This window comes from Drosophila novamexicana, unplaced genomic scaffold (genome assembly GCF_003285875.2).
Source record: "Drosophila novamexicana strain 15010-1031.04,08,12 unplaced genomic scaffold, DnovRS2.1 tig00000193-arrow-pilon, whole genome shotgun sequence".
NCBI classification, from domain to species: domain Eukaryota; kingdom Metazoa; phylum Arthropoda; class Insecta; order Diptera; family Drosophilidae; genus Drosophila; species Drosophila novamexicana.
This window is the reverse complement of record NW_020824787.1, coordinates 10,686,412-10,706,926: the sequence shown is the minus strand read 5'-3', so window position 1 is coordinate 10,706,926 and position 20,515 is coordinate 10,686,412. Positions and strand designations below refer to the sequence as shown.

At 39.0% G+C, this 20,515-nt stretch overlaps 1 protein-coding gene across 1 annotated transcript in view; it reads left to right on the top strand.

Moving 5' to 3' along the window:
* The first annotated feature begins 191 nt into the window (after positions 1-191).
* LOC115758589 overlaps positions 192-20,515 on the top strand; it is a 69,166-nt gene continuing 48,842 nt past the window's right edge. The window contains exons 1-2 of the mRNA XM_030699308.1: positions 192-596; positions 15,658-15,686. The gene's annotated coding sequence lies outside the window, so the exon portion shown is untranslated. The remainder of the gene's footprint in view (positions 597-15,657; positions 15,687-20,515) is intronic.

The window sequence follows — 20,515 nt, the reverse complement described above, 5'->3', positions numbered from 1 at the left end:
CCTCGCCTCCGCGACTTGCTCAGACAGCAGCTGCTCTGTTTTTAACTTGTTTTGTTGTTGCTGTTTATTTGTTTTTAGTCGAACCGTTTGGTATGAAGCGTCCAGCTGCCTGGTTGGCTGGCTGGTTGGCCGCCAGCTGACTTCGAGCAGGTTGGCAGCGTTTGTCAGTTAACAAACGAGTCTCGACGCGCGCGGTTCACGCAACGCTAGCTAAAACTTGGCCCAAACTGAGCCTGACAGCTTGACAACAGCCAATTTGCTGGCCATTTGGCTTTTCAATGTTGGTTAAAACAATTTTTTAAAATTATGTAAAAAAAATAAAACAAATTGTTTAGTGGTTAGCTATAAAAGTATCTGTATCTTTGATCAATTGTATCTGTGCTGCAGTATATAAATATATATTTTATGGGCTTTATGCTTAGATCAAGTGTACGCTGTAAGTGCAGTGCGGAGTGAAGAGCGAAGTGCGGTGCGCTCTAAATCGTTTATAGAACGTGCAAAGCGTTAACAGTTAAACAAATTCATTTGGCATAGGCCGAAAACAACATGACTGTTCAGCTGTTCAGCATGCTAATGGAGTTTTAGAAAAGAGAAAAGTATGTAAAAATAAAACTAAGAACATTCAAGTCGGCTGGAGCCGACTGTCCAATACTCTAAACACACACAAATGTTAAGTCAAAAGGGGTTAATTTGACTTTGTAGGTTGGTTTTTTATTTAGTTTTTTTTTTTAGTTTCAAAATATGCATAGTTGTAATCTTTCGAGTAATATGTCGAATGGACTTACAAAATTGTTAACGATTAAATATTTTATGATCAATATTCATGCAGACAACAAATATACTCGCTTTCTCGTTGTAAGCAGGGTATACAACTTTAACTTTTTTAACTGTGATAAGCAACAAATTTAAGACCCTAGCTCAGGGTTAAAGCTAAACTCGTAACTAATTTCAATTTCACTTGAGGCAACGGGTGTTAAATCTTGTGACTGCACACTTGAATGCATTTGTTATTCACTACTCGAAGTGAATTCTCATTCATGGATGCTAATTAATCGATTAAATAGTAGGTGAGTGTGCATAATTGGGTCACAAAATAATTTGCACTTAACTAAATGAATTCAATTTTGATTGGCAGTTGCATTTTACGGCAAACAGCTGGAAAAAGTTGTTAAATTTTTACTGTTCAGCTTACATTTTCATAGTGTTTTTTCTCACCTGATTTTACAGCAGCTTAAGTAAACACTTGCATGTTTACGACTCTTGATTGTTTTTGCATTTTAAAATTTGCAATTTCGACTTGTTTGATTTACTCACTTATTCTACTCGCTTGCGCAGAGCATTGCAAATTGAGAGGCAAATTGTAATGAATTGTGATATGCTTGTTAAATCAAAAAATATATAAATACAAAATGTATGCAGCTCACAACAAACCGTAGGAAACTGCACTTTTTACTGCTGTCAGTGAAAAATAAAAAAAAGGTAAGAACATTGTTGGGAATCGGTTTTATGAAATATTTGTGGTTCTTATGCACAACCTTTCGTCTGCAAGGGTATATAAACTTCGATGAGCCTTTGCATATTGATTTTCTTTTCTGTCGCTTTGTGGCGCAGCTTTTGTAAACTTGAACATGTCGCGTTGACTTTGAGATCTGATATTTGCCACTTTCCCGTTCGAGAGTATTGTTTGCTATCGCCTTTACTTTTAGGACATTCAGTATGCACTTTATACGATTTAGCTACATTTGAAAAGAATTGCAAATAAATTTGAATTTTAAGCGGGTGAATGCAACATTGTGGCAGCCACAAAAATGTTTATATATATACATATTTATGAACTGGCACAGATTGGCCACTTTTATTTATAATTTGACGTTTGTTTACATCAACTTTTTGCTGCCCGCAAATGCAACAAGGCACTTGTGTCTCTTCCAACATCAGTCAAAAATAGTTATTACCCGCACTGGGGCCATAAAGTTGCCCAATTTATGCAGGAAGCTTATCAGGTTGAGGTGCTAGCTACACAGTAAAAACAAATTTAAAAAAAAAATGTCTATATGTAAAGAAGAAATTAAAAAAAAAAATAGACTTTATATTAAATATGGTCATTATTTAGTTTACAAATCGTTTAAAAATAAATAAAATAATTATCTTTGACTAAGTTTTCTTTGAGTTAAAATAAATAAAGAATTTAGAGCACATTCGAATTGAGCAAAGCGAATTTTACCTCAAAAATGATGTAAATGCAAAAGCTTAGTGATTTAAAATTGATTAGAAAATTGTTTGCTGTGTAGGCTGTTCAATTATTCATGCAACCACTGCACATTTCACACCTCTGACTGTCTAATGCGCTCTGCGGTCAGGTTGTCAACGGTGCAACAGCTCAAATTAGCCATGCAATTTGTACTTAGCAATTTGCCACATTGCTGCAGTTGCAACAGTTGCAACAGTTGCTCAGTTGCCGCCACGCGGCTGGCCATGGCAGAGGGCTTCTAGCTAGACTCTGAAGTGCAGAGGCGTTTTGCACGTCCGAGGCTAATAATAAAATGGACAAGGACTTAAACCCACAACACGCAGACACAGGCACAGACGTAGACGCAGCTGACGACAAGCGACAAGTTTATCACTTGTTAAGCCAAAGTAGCAGACACGCATTGAGCCACAGCGGGCAGGAGCAGAAGCCAACGAGTGGAAGACAACAGCCACAGACTAAGATCCAAAGCTCCAGACTCCGTCTTGGATGCAGTCGACAAGCTGGCAGGCGCAGATGGGCGCGCCAGATAACGCAGACAGCGCTGCCAGTTGCAGTCTGACTTTGAGGCAGCCACAATTTGCATGGCAGCCGAGTTCAAGCCGTGCCATCAGCCCAACATCAGCGGCTGCCAACGTTAACCCTTTGAGGCCCACTGTGCTGCCAGATGGAGCAGAACGGAACGGAAAGGAGCATAGACAGAATGCGCCCACACAGGCAGCAGCTGCGCGTCTGTTAAATAATGTCAGCCAATTGTCAAGTGACAATAAAGAAGGATAAACAAGAGTGTGCTTGGCGTCGAGTGTGCTCAACGAGAAGATACCCTGTAACCAGCAATGCAACGTGCTGCCTCAAGTCCCAAACTCTCAAGTTCTAACTCAATCTTGGAGAACTTCTGTGCTTAATATCAAGTCATTAGAAAATTTGTGGAGAATATCTATATATACAGCAAAAATCAATCTATATATATTATATTTTACATGGTATTCGTATCTGTTAAAATCTCCAACATATGCGCAAAAGGCTTAAAATCCTCATTGATTGTGATTGATCGAGAATAAGTGTAATCTTATTTTGTCTCTTACATAACCATTTTCAATGAGAAGAGGATATAATAAAAGTCAGAGCTGCCTCTGGGCTATTAATACTGCTGGCACGGGCCAGGAAACAAATGTCAGACGATTGTCAACACAAAAAATTACGTATACGCAGCGTGATGTTCATTGATACAACAGAGTTCGATTTGCTTTTGCTTTCGCTTCCGCATCGCGTCGAGTTGCTGCTGCTGCTGCTGCTGCTGTCGCTCAATTGTTGTCTTCGATTTCGCGGTGGCTCATTCAATTTTAATATGTTTGTTTCTTCAGCTGCTGCGACAGCTGTGGCAACTTTACACGTCATTTCATTGGATTTACATTTTATGACATTAATGGCTGATGACAATTTCAATTACATAAGTGCCGACTGCAGATACGCTGACGCTGACTGCGCAGCTCAGCTGCAATTCCATTCCATTCAGTACAGAGCCCCTATGGCAATTTTAAATATTAGTTTTTATCTGGTCAAAGAACTAAACATCTATAGATAATGTCAGCAACAAGCTACTTATTAGAGGTTAATATTGGCGAAACGAGCTTAGAATTTATCTCCATGGCAAATAGGATTTATGTGCAACTTAATTGGGGATTAGGTTGGCAAATTAGCTGGGGATTATGTGGGTGCACGCAAGCACAATCAGGTGTTTGATTGAGCTAATAATAAATTGGTAATATAAACGATTATAAAAATTAGAATTATATGATGAAGTTAGAAATATGTTGGTGAGCGTGTGTTTTCCCCTTTAAATATTTGGTAATAGAGCATTTATTTGCTGCGATAGCACTCTATTGCCTTGACATAATCTAAAACACACAACTCTTGTGCTGGAGCACACAAAACAAATAAAAGTATTTTGTTAGTTGAACAAACAAATCAGCAAACACTCTATTATTTCCCTGCCTGCTGAAATAAAACTGTGTAAGCAAATGCCAAGCATCAGCTAATTGGCTGCAAAGGTTACAGCATGTCCAAAAAAAGGAAGAAAGCGATGCGTACATCAATTAGTTGCTCCAATTAGTTGCCTAAGGCTAAGACAGAAAAGTTGGCTGCCGTAAAGCAATTAACATTATTAAAGCGTAACAAATTGTCACACACACACAAGTAGACCAACACACTCACAAGCACACACAAACAACCAACAGGAACCGCTCCCGCTGCTACACCTGCTGGGCACTTTGATTTGCACAAAGTATCTGCCAGATACAAATACAAAAAGCTCTGCTTTTAACACAACTTTAATTAGCAAGACAAACAGTTAACCCCCCCTTCAAATAATGGCAACTGACGCCCTTGCGTTTACTTTCAGACTATCGCACTGCTGGACAACAGAATTAATAACAGAAAGTAAAAGTTAGCTAGTCGAGAGTGAACGACTGAGAGGTAGCCTCTATCTGAAGCCAAGTGGACCACATTTTATACTACCTTCTACAAATGAATACTCAAAGCAGAAACTGAGATAAAAAACATTAGCATTGCTCTAAGCAAAAATGTATTCTTAAATAACTTTTGGGCTCAAGAATGCACCTCTTCCATTTAGGTCTCTAGTATGGACAGACTCTTCAAGTTAACTAGTCCTAATCAATATTATCAATTACATACATTTGCACGACAGTAATATACCCCTTTTCAGCCAGCTTAAATAAATGCAGGGTATTAAAGCTACAAAACGTGACGATAATATTGCTGGGGTTGGCAGCAGCGGCAACGAAAATTAACGAAATTGTTAAAATAAACGCCAGACATGGAATTTAATTAAAATTTATATTTTGCAGCATATATGCTGGTGGGCGATCTCAGGCTCAAAAATCATTTGGTCGATTCGATAAACAATATATTAAAAATATATTATGGCCGCTTGGCGTACGCTGCGTATGCTCAATTTTTGCCATAGACAGCTATTAAAAGCGGCCTTTGTGCATGAGCAAAATATTTCGAGCAGCTGCTAATTGAATCTGCTACGCTTTATGCGTCCTCGGGGCGATGCTGCCCTTCGGTTCCCTGCCCTATGCCGTGCTGTTGCTGACATCCTGAAGCTGGGCCCTTTTTGCACGTGTCCCGCAAATTGATAAGCCATAAATTTTCGTTATAGCTGAAGCAACAGTTGCGCCGCTTTAAGCCACATAAAAGGACTGTTGGCTACTGGCTGTGGCTTAACTGGCCATTCATCCACCTCACTCCTCCTCTCTTCCGCTTTCTCTCTCTCTCTCTCTGTCTCTCTTTTCCATTACCTCTCTGGCTGTATATGTGCGTCTAACTCAAACAAAGTAGCCAAAAGTTGTACGCTTGCACAATTCCTTGTTATGCTTCATTAATTTAATTTGGTTTCCACGTGGTACTCTTACTTTTTGCTTTTTTTTTTGTATGCCTCAACAAAAAAAAGAACTTTTGGACACGCTTATGCTAATCCAAGGTTTTGCATTTTTCATAATTCTCGAATTTTCTGCTGGTCTTAAATGTCAGTTGCCAACTGGGCACCAAAAACTTTGCATTAGAATAGGTTGGCGTTGTAGATATATTTGAGTATTTTTTGTAAGCGAGAGATTATCTTTAAGAATAATAATCTTTAAGTGAATAATAGAGTTGAATTCAACATTTTTGCTTATAGTGCAACGTTTACGAATGTAAGACAAAGAGAAATCGCAAAAAATGTAAGCTCGCCTGAGAGTAAGCGAAAGAGGGAGTAAAAGCGAGCATAAAATGGACTTCTCGGCTTTACATAAAAATATTTTAATCTAGGTATCTATAAAGGCTCTAGAGACAAGTCTTTTTATTATGAAGTTAAGGACGCTTCAATAAAAAATTGTCGGTGTCTCGAACCGCTTGCTCGTCTTTAGGGGCGCAGTCGTTAAGGTATAAAATTCATTTATGGACCCGTTAACAAAGCCACTTAACTGACAGTTAAGAACGCTGTATCAAAGCTTTTTAAATACTTACGGCTTACTGAGCTTCTACTGCGCTTTTCGTTTGCAGCAACCCACCTTGCCACCAGTTGGTGGCAAAGTAAATGAAATGTGTGGGGTTAAACGACGTTGTCAAAGAAAACAAATATTACGTACGTTGCACTAAGCTTCTTAAAAATTTATCAAATGTACACCAGTGAAAAGGGTATTTCCACAAAAACATACAAGAGCACACACATATTTCCAATGCTGGTTTATTGGCATAGGGCCGTGAGGTCAGGCAAAGTTCGCATAGCAAAAGCAGGAGTCACGCTTTGATTGCCTGTCTGTCCGTCTGGCTGACTATTTGTGACTGCCTCGGCGCACATTGAAGTTGTTGAGTACCAGACGATCTATCAATTTTGTAACTCTGCCATGCCACCTGACAGCCGTGAGTAAAATGTCTGTGCAGCCATGTGATACTCTATAAAATACTGTGAAAATAAAGGACAGCACTAAAACTATTTCCAGAAATAAACTTACTTAAATTATCTGAAAATGTACCCTTATGTATATGACTTGACTAGACTAACTGGTTGAGGAGTTGATTGAAAGACTGAATGATCCAATGACTTACTGATGGATTGACTGACTGACTGAGTGTTCTATTAACTAAGAGACTGATTGACTGAATATCTGAATAACTAACTGAGTGATTAACTAACTGGCTCTTGATTTGACTGACAATGTGATTGACTGACCGAATGTCTGATTCACTGACTGAGTTATTGATTGACTGACTGAGGGATTTACTGACTGGCTGAATGCTGTATGTGATTGACAGACCGAGTAATTGACCGATTGACTTATTTATTGATTGACTGACTGACCAACTGTTCGACTAACTGACAGAGTGATTGACTGCCTGAACATCTGATTCACTAACTTAGTGATTGACCGACTGATTGGGTTGCAGACTGACTGAATTCCGATTCTCTGTCTGCTTGATTGAATGACTGACTTCTGAGTGATTCAATGATTGATAAAAAAACACTTAGGCATTCACTGATTGACTGAATGGTTGACAAAATGAATAATTAACTAACTGCGTGATTGAGCGATTGATTGATTGACTAAGTCATTGATTGACTGACTAAGGGATAAGTGGACTAACTGGGTGATTGGTTGACAGAATAATTAAGCGATTGACTGATTGACAAAGTGATTGATCAACTGACTGAGATATTCCCCGACTGACTGGGGTGTAAATAGAATAGCAAGTTTTTTTTTTAAGGGAAAGAAAAAATATTTTAAATATAATGACTATACTTAGCCCTGGCTATCATTGTGCATGTAAATATGTTATGTTGAATACCTCAACTTTGCAATCTGCCGTCAAGCTTTTCAATTTAGCCAATCGACTCGCTTAAGAGCCAATCATTCTTTAAAGAGTGCATTGGCAACTCGTGAGCCAGCGTTAACAAAGTTGAATGCTTGCACTTGCAGTTCATTTGGCCAAAAGTTGCGATTGCTGTTGCTGTAGCGCTGCTGTTGCTGCTGCTGCTGGTGGTGCTTGTTGGGAACGTCCAAACAATTACCCAGCAACAACAACAGTCAAAACCCAGACACAAAACATTGTTGGACTGTATTTTTGTCGGTTGCCGTTGCTGTTGTTTTTGTTGTAGCTGTAGTTGTAGTTGTTGGCCAAGAACCTTTCTCCCGCAGCCCATTTGGCAGATAAAAGTGCAGTCGTGCCCGTTGCCGCTCACACGTCTCGTTTGAGCCCTGGGACTGCTAACTGGCAACTGGTATCTGGCACTGGGCCTGGGCCTGGGCACTCTAGCGGAACTTTGTGTCGCATTATGCCGTGTTTGCCGTGTTGGTTGTCGTGGCTACATGGCCTACACATGTTGTTAACAATTGCGTTTCCAGCATTTGTAGTTCTGTTTTTTTTTGTCTATGCTCATGCATAGATACAAAAGTACACTCAAAAAAATTATATTATGACTGGCTTACAATTATATGCGTTTTTCTTTAATTCCAAATACATTTACAATCGTAATTACACATGTAAAATAAGCCTATTCATTTTCGGTTCAAATTCATTCTAAAAATGTTTTTGAAAGATGACTTTGGGTAAAAAATACTTTGAGTGTATCGAGAGCTGTGCAGCGGACGCTGCTTAATGTTCTATATGGCAATGGCTCTCATTATGTTTGGGTTGCGCTTGGCTGCAGTTGCAGCAACCCCCCTGTTGTGCATTACCCCTCCGCTGCATCAGCAGCTGCTGGTTTTAATTATTTGCATGCCTTTGTCGTACTTTTGTGTATTTATCAATAAATGATATGTTTCAATTGGCTTTTGCCTGTTTAATTTTGCATAAATATAAATATAAATATAAATATAAATATAAATATAAATATAAATTGCTGGCCACAAAATTTAAGCGCCGTCGAACCGCTGGGAATTTGCTGTGTTCTCAAGCAATTGACTTGATTAAATGGATTATGCCAGGTATTTCCCTGGCAGCGCTTTGCTTTTATATTTGATGCGGCTAACTAAGTGCTTTTTCAAAGTTTTTGGGGGCAACTTGTGGTTGTTGTTGCTGCAAAGTTGCAGTAAATGCTGCCGCATAATCAACGCATGATTAAGTTAGGCTTAATGTTAACCCACAAATATTAAGCATACAAGAAAGTTTGCCCTGCTCTTTATGAAAGTATTTCAAGGATGAGCTGCCAAATTCAACTAGGCAAAGTTTGAGCCGAGTCATGGAAGAAGACAAAAAGTGCACGGGTTTGCATGTGCTAAGTTGGGGCTGAGTTGGCTTACAGGTTGATCAGATAAAGCAATAATAATTAATAGAGTGAGAAAAAATAAACCTAAAAACAAGCCCGTTCCAGTATATTACGTCTCATCCAACAAATTATCCAAATAAATCAACTGGTTAGCTTCATGAGGTAATTGCTGGACATCGGACGATTACTCAAGAAAAACTATTATTCCGACAGGGTTTTGCCTTGGGCAATTAAACGCCAAATAAGGTCTAATCAGTGCTTATTACAATAATCCCAATTTTGATTTATTAATTACAGCCAAAAGCCACAAATGTTTAGCTAAAGCTACCGTCAAGTTCAAGGCCTCACACACACACACATTTACGACTCGCTGCCAGACCACAAAAAATCATCAAGAGCTTTGTTATGGGAAATAAAAAAGGAAAAATAACTCAACTTTGCCCGACTAAAACATATTTCTTAGTAAATTTGATAATATAAAAGTCTTTGCTTTTATGCAATACATTTTCCCAGATATTCTTGAGATTGAGTTTGAATGGGAGTGAACGGAATACAATTTAATTTCATACAAAAGTTTTCCACCAATTTTTCACTTTTGCACATGGAATTCAACAAAATCCCGCCTTTGTGCAAAATCTAACACATTGATCAGTCATCAATCATCAATCAGTCAATCGGCATAAAAAGTGTCATATATATAGTTATCTGACAATTTCTTAATTTTCATGGCTCAATTGAAAATATCGAAGAACCAATAACTGATTCGTATGACGAAGGGGCGTTCAATAAAGTGTGGGCGTGGCAGACAGAAAAAAAGCAAGAGAGACAGACACTCATAAATTGATGAATGAAACGTGGCTGGTGGCAGGTTGCCATCAGCTGTTTTTTTTTTTTGGGCATAAAAACCGGGCCAGCTTATTTGGGTTAATCAAATTTAGTCGCTGCTGCCGTCGCCGTTGCGGTCGTTATCTTTAGCGTCATAAAACTCATGTCATGACCACGTTCAAGAGGAGGGGCAATGACAGAGCCCACAACATTAAGCAGCAAGCACCTGTCTGCCCGTGCCCGTGCCCCAGCGCACATGTTACTTGTATCTCGTATCTTATGGATACATTTCACATGTGTCGCGCGTAATGCTCATTATGAGCAACGGAAAGCAACGGAAAGCAACGCACGCTGTTGGCCACTGCTGCACGCAGCGCGAACAGTGACTACATTGTGTATCTGTATCTGTAGCTGTAACTGCGCCTGAGTCTGTGTGTGTGTATCTGTAAGATACGCATTTTATGTTAATTACATGTCGCCGCAATGTCAGCTTTGTAATTCGCATTTTCTGTTGTTTCAGCATTCGTAAATCAACAAAAGCAACACTCGTAACCCACACACACACACACACACAACATATGACACTTACAGTTACATTCGCTAGATTTGCGTTGATATTTTTGCATAATGATGTGCCGATCCTGTCGCAGCACAGCTCACTCCTCAGTCTGTCAGGCAGTCGGTCAGTCAGTCTGTCAATCAGTCAGGCAGTCAGGCAGTCAGTCAGGCAGTCAGTCTGGCAGTCAGTCAGTCAATCAGTCTTGCAGTCACCGTCAACGTTTTGTTTAATGAGCTTTTTACGAGCGTTGCGCTTTGCGAGCTTTTAGCTACTGAGTTAACAGCGAATTGTGTCCTCGTCCTCGTCCACGTCCTCGCTTATCGCGACAAAAACAGTTAGCGAACAAGCCCAGAGGCAGCCGCACGACTATACAAGAGTTGTATTGCCAGTTGAGAAGCAATTACAATTGATTTAATGATAAGTAAACAAACAAACGGAAAAAAATTGGCATTTGGTGGGCTGCACAACAAATTAAACAGCTGTCAGAACTGATTGAGAATTATAAACGCATTAACAGTAAAGTAACAGTAAGTGGTTTATGAAACAGCTTTAAAATAAGAAAAAAGTTGTCGTGCTGATTTGATTCATACTGGTTCAACACGGCTTTGTTCATCACATTTTTTATGGATACTCGCTGGATTGCTGGCGTTTGAAATATAACAGATTTTTAGAACAACCCTCGCTGGCAACCGATATCGATACCTGGAGCGCGTCAATCAGACAATTGAATTGATTTTCGAGGTTTCCGCTACGGTTTTCGGTTAGCTGCTTGAGTTGACCGCTGACTGATATGCCCAGGCCAGAGCAGCAAAACGCCCCGGGATGTGCAAATGCTGATGATGACATCTGTGGCTGATGCTGGCCATGTTTGATTGACTGTTCGACCAACTTGGCATGCAGAGCAAACCTCCGTCCACTTTGCCCACCAGTTGCATCAGCTTAAATATAAATGCGTGCGTGTTTCCCTTTCGGCTGAAGACGTTGCTTGCACAGCACAGTCATCCTTTTTGCTAGTTTGCCAACTCGTCGCATAAATACATAAAACGAGTCGAGTTATTCGAATATTTGTAAACGATTTGCATAAGCAAAGGCAACAATCCAACTGCCATGCATTGCGAACCATTGGCAGCAGCCGTGCTCCATCCGCACACTCAGAGAAAAACGTCTTCTTAATGCTAGTTAAAGCGTGTTTGATTTTATCGAGGATTAAGAAAATATTTAGAAAATACTTAATAGAAGACCTTACGTATTTTAAATTAAATTTAATTTAATTACATTTAATTTTGGTTAGATCTTATGTTTATTCCCAATTTGAGTTCAAAGCTCTTATAACTTTTTTTTTTGAGTGCATCTTTAAGACACTTTGTGCCTTTGTATTTATGCATGAGTTTACATAGTAGCAAAATAAAGCATACTATATGCATTTGTGTGTATAAATGTCTGTCTATTTGAATGTTTTACGCTTTGTGTCATTGTACTCTGAGGTTGTTGCCATTGCTTGACGCAGTTATGATTACCCGCAACGCTTCGCTTCGCTTAACATATTAATACTATCATATGCAGGCAGCAATGGATATGGATGCAATTGAGACAACAGATATTGATACACCAGCATAAAAGATAACGATAAATAGATGCAGATAAGGCCACAGATTCAAAGATGCAGATTCATTGACATAAAATATACTTACACAGGTACCGACGCAAATTCTGATACAAAGATACATTCTGCTACAGTAATAGTAATGTGCAGCAGCTAAAGATAGAGATAGAAAAGTAGATACAAATACAAATATGGATAGATATTTGTGTAGATATAAACACAGATTCAGATAAAAAGATAAAGATAATGTAATGCATCTCAGATATATCTTTCAGTATGTTATTGATATGCACTTATCTGCACACTCCCAACTCTTTGTTCACACCTCGCTCTGCACAGCGTGCTTTTCAATTTGAACTTCACTTGCAGAGCTCGTGCTGGCTCTGCTTTGGCATTAAATATGAAAAATCAATTTCAGATTCCCTACAACATCTAACCGCAGAATCATCGTATCGTAATCACACACAAACACACACACACACACTTACGCTTAAGGGAGTTGGGGGCAACATATTGCAGTTAGCATAACCAGGGCACTTGTAGATTGCAATTGGAATGCAGCCCTCGCCACATAACAGTTGATTGTCGGTGGGCAATATGTACATACGAATGCATATGCATGGACCCCGGACGTACCAGAAGCGGGGGCACATCCACGTGCTTGGGTCGGCACGCCCCCTCCATTTTACATGTCTCTATTAACGCTTAGAGCAGCGAGTTTTTCTCGGACATTTGCATAAAATGTGTTGCCCCTTTTGCTATCCTTTACCTATAAAAGTGGTAGAAAATAGGATTGACCGACTGACTGATTACCTAACTGACTGATTGAAGCTTAAGCGAAGTGCTAAAAACGAGAAAACTGAGAAAACTAACAAAGCCGAGTAACATATTTTTTTATCAAAATAAATCAATTGCATATCTGCTAATTCTCTAGCTGTTAAATCACATTAAGTGTAGCTCATAATTTGATGAATTCCTTTGTAATTCGCAAACGGTTATAGCAGGTGGAACATTATGGTGTAGAGTATATAAGTTTCTAGCATTTTTGACTGCAGTTAGCTTAGTTCATATTTATGCATCGTCACATTTGGTTTTCATGGTTCTGCTCCGTTTTTTGCCGCGCTTCGTGACCCTTTCGCAGGCATTTTAAATGGGTTTTATTTACGCTGTGGTAAAGTCGAAGTCAAGTGCTGAAAGTTGGCGGCAAATTAATGAAGTTTTTCTGGCATATGATTAAAACTTTGCTCTCAGCTGCATAGGTTTCATTTAGTTTTTTTTTTTTTTTTTTTGCATGCATGCATACATGGTGGGTGGGTGGGCGTTGGTTATGGCTTATATATTCTAAAAGTTAGCCGCACAACTTTTTCCACGTTACATTTTCATTTGCATTTCCCTCGCTGCTGTTGCCCATTACAATAATATCTTTTGGTTACATTTTGTGCGCTTTCAATTCCATTCGCCACCTTCCATGCCCTGGCATCAAGCACAGATTTGACCCAGTTATAGTGCCCAGATCACGATTCCGAACGTCGCGCCGGTTTTTCTTTCTTTACTTTTTTTTTTTATATATATATTTTGTGTGTTTCTTTAGCATGGCCGCAAGCTTTGGGGCTTTATTTTATTTTGTTTGTTCAGTTTGCGTCTCTTTTAATTGTCTTTAGCTTTGCTTTTTGCTTCATTTTGTGAGATGATTTTTTTTTATAGACATTTGTTTGGCTTCAAAACGGCTAGATAAACAGCCAGCAGCTTAATTTATTTAAATTGTTATGTTTGTTTAAGAAATATCTAAAGTCATTCAGTCAGTTGTTTGCTTCGATTTTTTCCGTGTCCATTGTCCAGCTGCAATGCTTATTTACTTGCCGTTGTTGCACAAAGCGGGTGATCACTGTGGGTAAAAATAGTCGAATATTAGCCACAATAAAGGGGCTTAGTGATGCTCTCTTGAGCGCATATCTAAATTTAAATGAGTGTGGGAATTCGAAAGCTTAGTGTGCTACATGTTGAATAAATATTGTAGTCGAGAAAAATTGAAGAAGTTCTCTATATTTGTATAAGGAGAATATTTAAAACTGCAGAAAACGAGGTTCATTTGATGTTTTCCCATACTCAATAGTCCAGCTCCATGTAGCTATTTCCTCTTTTGCCATAGCTCCCCCAGGCTTATACTTTTTTTGCTTTAATTTCCCATCAATAGTTTTTCACTTCAGTTAAGTTCGACACATAAGGCTGATGCTCATGTTGCGCTTTGACAACTTCCCTAAGCGTTTTTCTTTTACCGTTAATTGCAATAGCATTTACAGCTAATTCAGTTAATTCGCACTTGAAAGCGGCTCAAAGGAAGAGCATTTTCTTTTTTTTTTTTGGTATTTTTATTTAACTCTTTTGCTGCTTTCCAATGCAGCTGGCAACAAATCGTGTCGCTCAGGGCCTGGGCCAGTTAAGGTGACGGCTTTTTAATTGACAGGCAACGGGCCAGACTCTGAGAGGGTTTAGAGAGGGCTCTGCTGAAGCGTGGGAGGGCCAACAAGCACGGGCGATGGGAACAAAAATAAAAGGTCAGGCCAGGTAGAGGTTGAGGTAGAGGTAGAGAATGAAAAAACAAAAGAAAAGAGAGCGAAAAAATGTACTGAAAGGCCTTTTAGACAGCTGCGTTGCATTGGTTGCCCGGAATGGATGGAATTGTGGAGCCGCAGCAGCTGCTTTTTGCCATACAGCCCGTGGATGTGGGCTTTGAGGGGGAGACGGCACGAAAACGGAAAGATTGACTTGATTAAAGATTTCACACTTGATTAAGCACTGGCAATGTTGTTGTTATTGTTGATGCTGTTTTTGCCCCACAGCTCCAATTGCAAGTTTCAAGTTCGTTGCAGCAATTGATGAACGAAATTAATTTTTTTTATTTGGGTTTTAATTTCCGAGGTTGGCAGCTGTGCAAGTTGCTTTTTATGGTAGTCGCTTTATTGTATATTTTTTTTCTGAGGCGCCAAACAATAACAATGGAATAACAACGGCAACAGTTAGTTATTTGTAGCACAAAAAATGTACAGAAGTCGCAGCAATTAATGCACACAGTCAAGTAAAATATAAAAAGTGTGCAACAAGGATTGGCATAAGAAAAGGAAATACGAGTATGTAGCATTGACATTGGCTTTGACATGAGGATAAATTAAAAATAGCAAATTACATGGAAAGCTTTATTTCATACTTGATCTGTTTGCATTGAGCTATCAGCTTCAGTCTGTTAGCTGTGGGTCATAGACTGATTGACTGACTCATTGTTTGAATGATTGACTGACTGATTGATTGACTGATTATCAGCATATAACATTAGTCGTAAGAGCTTTAAACTGTATTTCTTACCAAACTTTTTGCCACACTTACATCAAATAGAATATATTTATAACTCTCAATCTCTGTGATGGACTGATTGACTGACTGATGAACAACCCACCGGACAAACCGTTAAAGTAATGCTGACCATATTTTCGCAATACTCTCTGTCACACGTATTTAGATAATTATCTATGCCAATAAAAAACAGATTAACACAAATGTTGTTAATTTTAGTATTGCCTCAATCCATTATAACTAAATCCAATCAATTTTTACTGCAAATTGTTAATGATACTTATTTGTCGTTTAATCTTTTACAGCTGTCGCTATTCATATACCATATTAAGAGGTAAGTGTATCTAAAATACACCCCACACTTACACACATACCCCCCTTCCCCCTCTCACACTCACTTGCTACATAACGAGCGCCATTCAGTTATGCTCTCCCAGGGGCTCATCGTATCAATCTTAATTTATAACAAATTTAATATGGTTAGGTTTATTTTTTATCGAATGGCTGTTGCCAACGCGTGGCAACAAAATGGCAAGCGAATTCTCCTAGGATTTAGCCAACATGACGCCTACACATATGTGTGTGCTTCTGGTCTCTCCACACATGCAACATGCCACATGCAAATGTGCAGTGTACTAAAGTAGGCGTGGCTGGTTTTTGGTTACAGTTAAGCTTTGCTCTCGTTTTTTCTTAAAGAGTTTTCGCTACTTTTTCAGACCTTGCAACCGTTGAATTGTGCTTGCCCCACGCTACATAAGGGCTCGTAAATATGCTACGGTGAAATTCGACAAAAAAAACGTGTACAGCAAAACACACGTAAGTGATTTTATGGCGCCCATTTAAATGGTTTTCAAATCTGCCAAACGTAAAACGTAAAAATATATATGGGGCCCCTACCCCCAAAGGGGGGCTAAGCCATAAATTTGCAGCAAGGTTTTCCCATCTAAATGTAAGCTTTTCGTAAGAGTTCTCAAATGTATGCAACATACGTGTAGGCATCCTATGTGTGTGTGCTGTGTGTGCTGCGTGTGTATTGTGTTTGTGCTGTGTGTGTGCCGTGTTGTATTTGGCTTCAAATGCGCTTATCAGCAACAAGTAGATGGAAGCGTTTGCGGTGGCCCAGGGAAGCCGATTGATAAAACACTCTAGTCGTCGATAGCCGACTAACAGACGTCCTGCACATAGTTTCGCTTGTAACTTTTTCTATTTAGGAAATGAGAATTCAAATTGTCTTTTAATGGGCGAGTTGTGCTAAATAATAACAATATCTGGAATACGATATTTATTGACGCTAAGGATATGAAGAATCTTTATGCACACATAAACCTAATGTGTGTCTTCCTGTTTCTTGCAGACATTAAAGCAACAGCAATAAGCCCATTATCAGATATTATCAATAGGTACAGGGCACAGTCACGTATATGAATGGGTCTTTAAGCTATTATTATTAGGTTCTACACAAGTTTTCTGCGTTTTTTCGGTCTACTCTTGCTAATATAACTAGGATTTGTTAAATCTGATAATGGTATCACTAAATTCTAAACATGGCTGGTTAGTCACAACCCTAGTATACCCCACTTTTCGACTTCGATACTGAGAATAAAGTTTGCTCACTTTTTTGTTTGGACTACTGTCTGCGGCTTATCAACAGCTGTCGTTTTGCTTGGACTGCCTTTTGAGGGAGCGCTCCGACAGAACGCTTGATTGACTGCCAGTGTCAGCCGTTAAGGCGGGAGCGGAGGATTGTCTGCGTTTTGCGAAAAAGCACTTGAATTTGAAGCATGGCATACTTCAAGGCATACATTTTGATTGCGTTGCCTTAGATAAATTATAACGTTAGCTGAATGACTCGCAGATACGCAGGCATTTTGTGTAAAGCAATCGAATGGTGTTGATCAAATGATTCAGCGCAATGCGCTTTAGATAGATGAATTTAAAATGTATCTAAAGTCCATAAAGCATTTGACCTCACTGACTGATTGACGAAAAGCGCTCGCCACAAGCCTTAGGAGTAAGGCAGCTGAGCTTTTCACAATAGTTGTCTCTTAAGATATATTGGAAAAAGCCTCATATTAAAGAACTCGTTATGTCCTTAAGGCAGCTGGGAAGCTATGGCAATTTATAAAAAATAACATATCACAACACTTAAGCTTGCCTCATTATTTGCGCGCCAGGCATTCAATTATATTCGCCGAGCTGTCGCACAGTGCGTATACGCAACGTGCGCCCCGAGAATTGCTTTGTTTGCTTAGGCTTTTGACTGCTTTCGGTGGGTTGGCAGCAAAGTCGCTTGTCAATATTTACGCTACCAAAATAATGTATAAATAATTGCATGTCACTCGCGGACAAACAAACGCACATTTATTATAAATACATATATATACAAATTTATATATATGTATATGTATATTTTGGTGGATATACAGACATATTACTTCTCCCTTCTGAGCATTTTATTTAGGTGTTGACAGCTCTCGACACCGCAGCTAATCGCCACGCTCAACTGTCTGATTTGACATTAGCATAATGACTGGCAAGTGGGCGTGGCAAAATGGTAAAATACACTCGCAATAATTACAGTTATTAACGCGGACAAGATATGGCAACATTATCACAGGCCTATGCAAGTAAAAGGTACAGACAAAACTTATGTCAGAACACTTCCTGTCCACGAACATGAATATATATAGAGTGCAGAATCAATACCGCACTCAAGCCAAATTAATAACACTTTTTAAAACTGTTCATTCGTGTCGATGCGGTAGGTAGGGTGAGTGAGGATGGTGCGAAATGAACATCGATGCAATTCCAGTTGACAGCTCAACTTAAATTATGCATAAGCTGAAAATGAAAATGAAAAAATATAAAATAAACCCAGCAGCAATTACCAGCGATTCGTTTTATTAATTAAGTGGCCAACAATTGACAGCCAACGGCCGGAGATGGTTCGTGGTTCGTGGTTCGTGGTCCGTGGCAATGGCCAGTGAAACGACCCTCCCCTCCCTTAGGCGACCCGAACTGACACTTATTGGTATTGACAAAGGTTAAGACAGGTAATTTTGCTTGTAAAAATGTAATAAAATACGGTAAGAGACTAAAGTACGTGTGTTAAGAGCTTCAAAGATTTTTTTTTTTTGTAATCCTCTAGAGACTCTTCTAAATAATAAATCAGAAATCTTCCATAGTTTTTTTTTCCAGTTTTGATAGCTTTCCCACTTAACTACATTTTTGGCAGATGCATTTGCAAATTGGTTAGGATAAGCTGTTCGCTTCCGTTAGTTTGTTTACTGTTATGCCAATATTTTGCTAACAGACGGCACAATGTGATTACATATATTTTTTGCATTAAATAAACATCAGGCAACTGCAAAGCAAGCATAGTTAGCACAAATTTAAATATACATTTAGTTTGTTTTTCTGCTTTAATCTGCTCAAGGTTGTTATTACAATAATAGGTGTCTTTTGTAGCTTATGAAAAGCAAGTAAGAAGCTCGAGACGGGCAGCTTCCGACTAGGGGATACCCTCAACCTACTTTTACCAACACCAAATGCAGCAAAATATTTGTAAGCTACAAGCTACATGTGTGGCTCTTAAGTCTTAGCTATTAACCTATGAGTTTTGCTCCAAAATCAGGATTTCGATATCGCTTTTAGGGGGAGACGCTTCCTTCTGCACAAAAACAATATGCCCTTTCTACAAAATTAATACAAATTAGGAGAGCTAGCTTGGAACATAACAATTAAAATTAAAAAGAAATCTTTTTTTTTCAAAATCTATAAGTTTTTAAGACGGGAATACTTGTCACATTTAAGAAGGTATGATACTCCAATATTTAAATTATTTTTATTTGAGGGAATTATTCGGATCCGTTGAAGCTGAAATCTTAAGGCCAATCATTTTGATAGCATATTAAGCCAAGCAAACTAAACTTAGCCCTGGGTAAATATGTGTTTCCTTAAAAGTTTGCTTAAGCATCCAGTCAAAACAAGCTCTTAACTCAGTTTACACACATTCCTGAGCACACACGCACACACACTTCATGTAGGGGTTTGTGTGTATGTGTGTGTGGACGGCGTGTGTCGACGACAAGTCTGCAAAATTGCGAGCTTGTCGCGCTGTTTTGTTGTTGTTGCTGCTGCTGTTGTTTTTGCGGCTCATAAATCACAAAATTTTTGCGCGTGCAAAATTAATAAAAAAAAAATATATAAATATAAAAAGTTCTGGAGGTGTAGGGAAAGAGAGAGGAAGAGAGGAGAATAAAACTGAAATCCAAGCCAAAAGCAAAGCGCAATAAAAAGTTTTTGATTTTGGATCTCTTTATATGTGTGTGTGTGTACGTGTGTGCGTGTGTGCGTGCGGGTGAGCAAACAAAATTACAAAAGCCAGACGAACTGACGAGCAGTAGGTGGTTAGTTGATTGGTGAGGGGCACAGGGGGTGGTCGCCGTAACAGCCAGACAGCGGCGGAAACGGAAGTGCGTAATGCCATACGTGGCCACAGTCGAAGCAGTGTCGCGGTTGCTGCTGCGGTCGTTCTTAACGTTTCAGTACAGCAAAAGTGCAAACAGTTTTTTGATTAATTGCAGACATGAAACAGCCAAGAACCACAAAAGCAACAGCAACAACAACAACAACAACAAGCTCGGGACTAGTTGACTTCTTTTGTTGTTGGGGCCCTGAAACAAAAGCCACAGGCTGGCCGCACTAAATATAAATCTAGGCAGCCATAAAAGTGCAATAAAGAAAAAGGTGCTTTACGCTTGTATTACCTTTACACACACACACACACACACACACACACACATACGCACAATTCGCTAACAAATAAAACAAAGGGTTTTTTGACCTCACAATGAAAAGCTGACTTGATATATTCTGATAAAATACAAAAGCTTGGACTAAACATCCAAATAAATAATGAAGGATTGTGTTGGGTAAATATTTGTAATCTAGACTGCGGCATCCCAATTTATTTTTAACCCTCAAACGAACCTTAAATCAAATCGTAACCCGAACCGAACCATAGGACTTTATGCTTTGCCAACGATTCAATTCTCTAATTGAGACATTTGAAATAAAAGCAAACAAACGTATATCAGGTATCCAAAATGTTCTATACTTAAACTCCAATTATGAGCGATAGTTCGATATTTTTCAACTTTT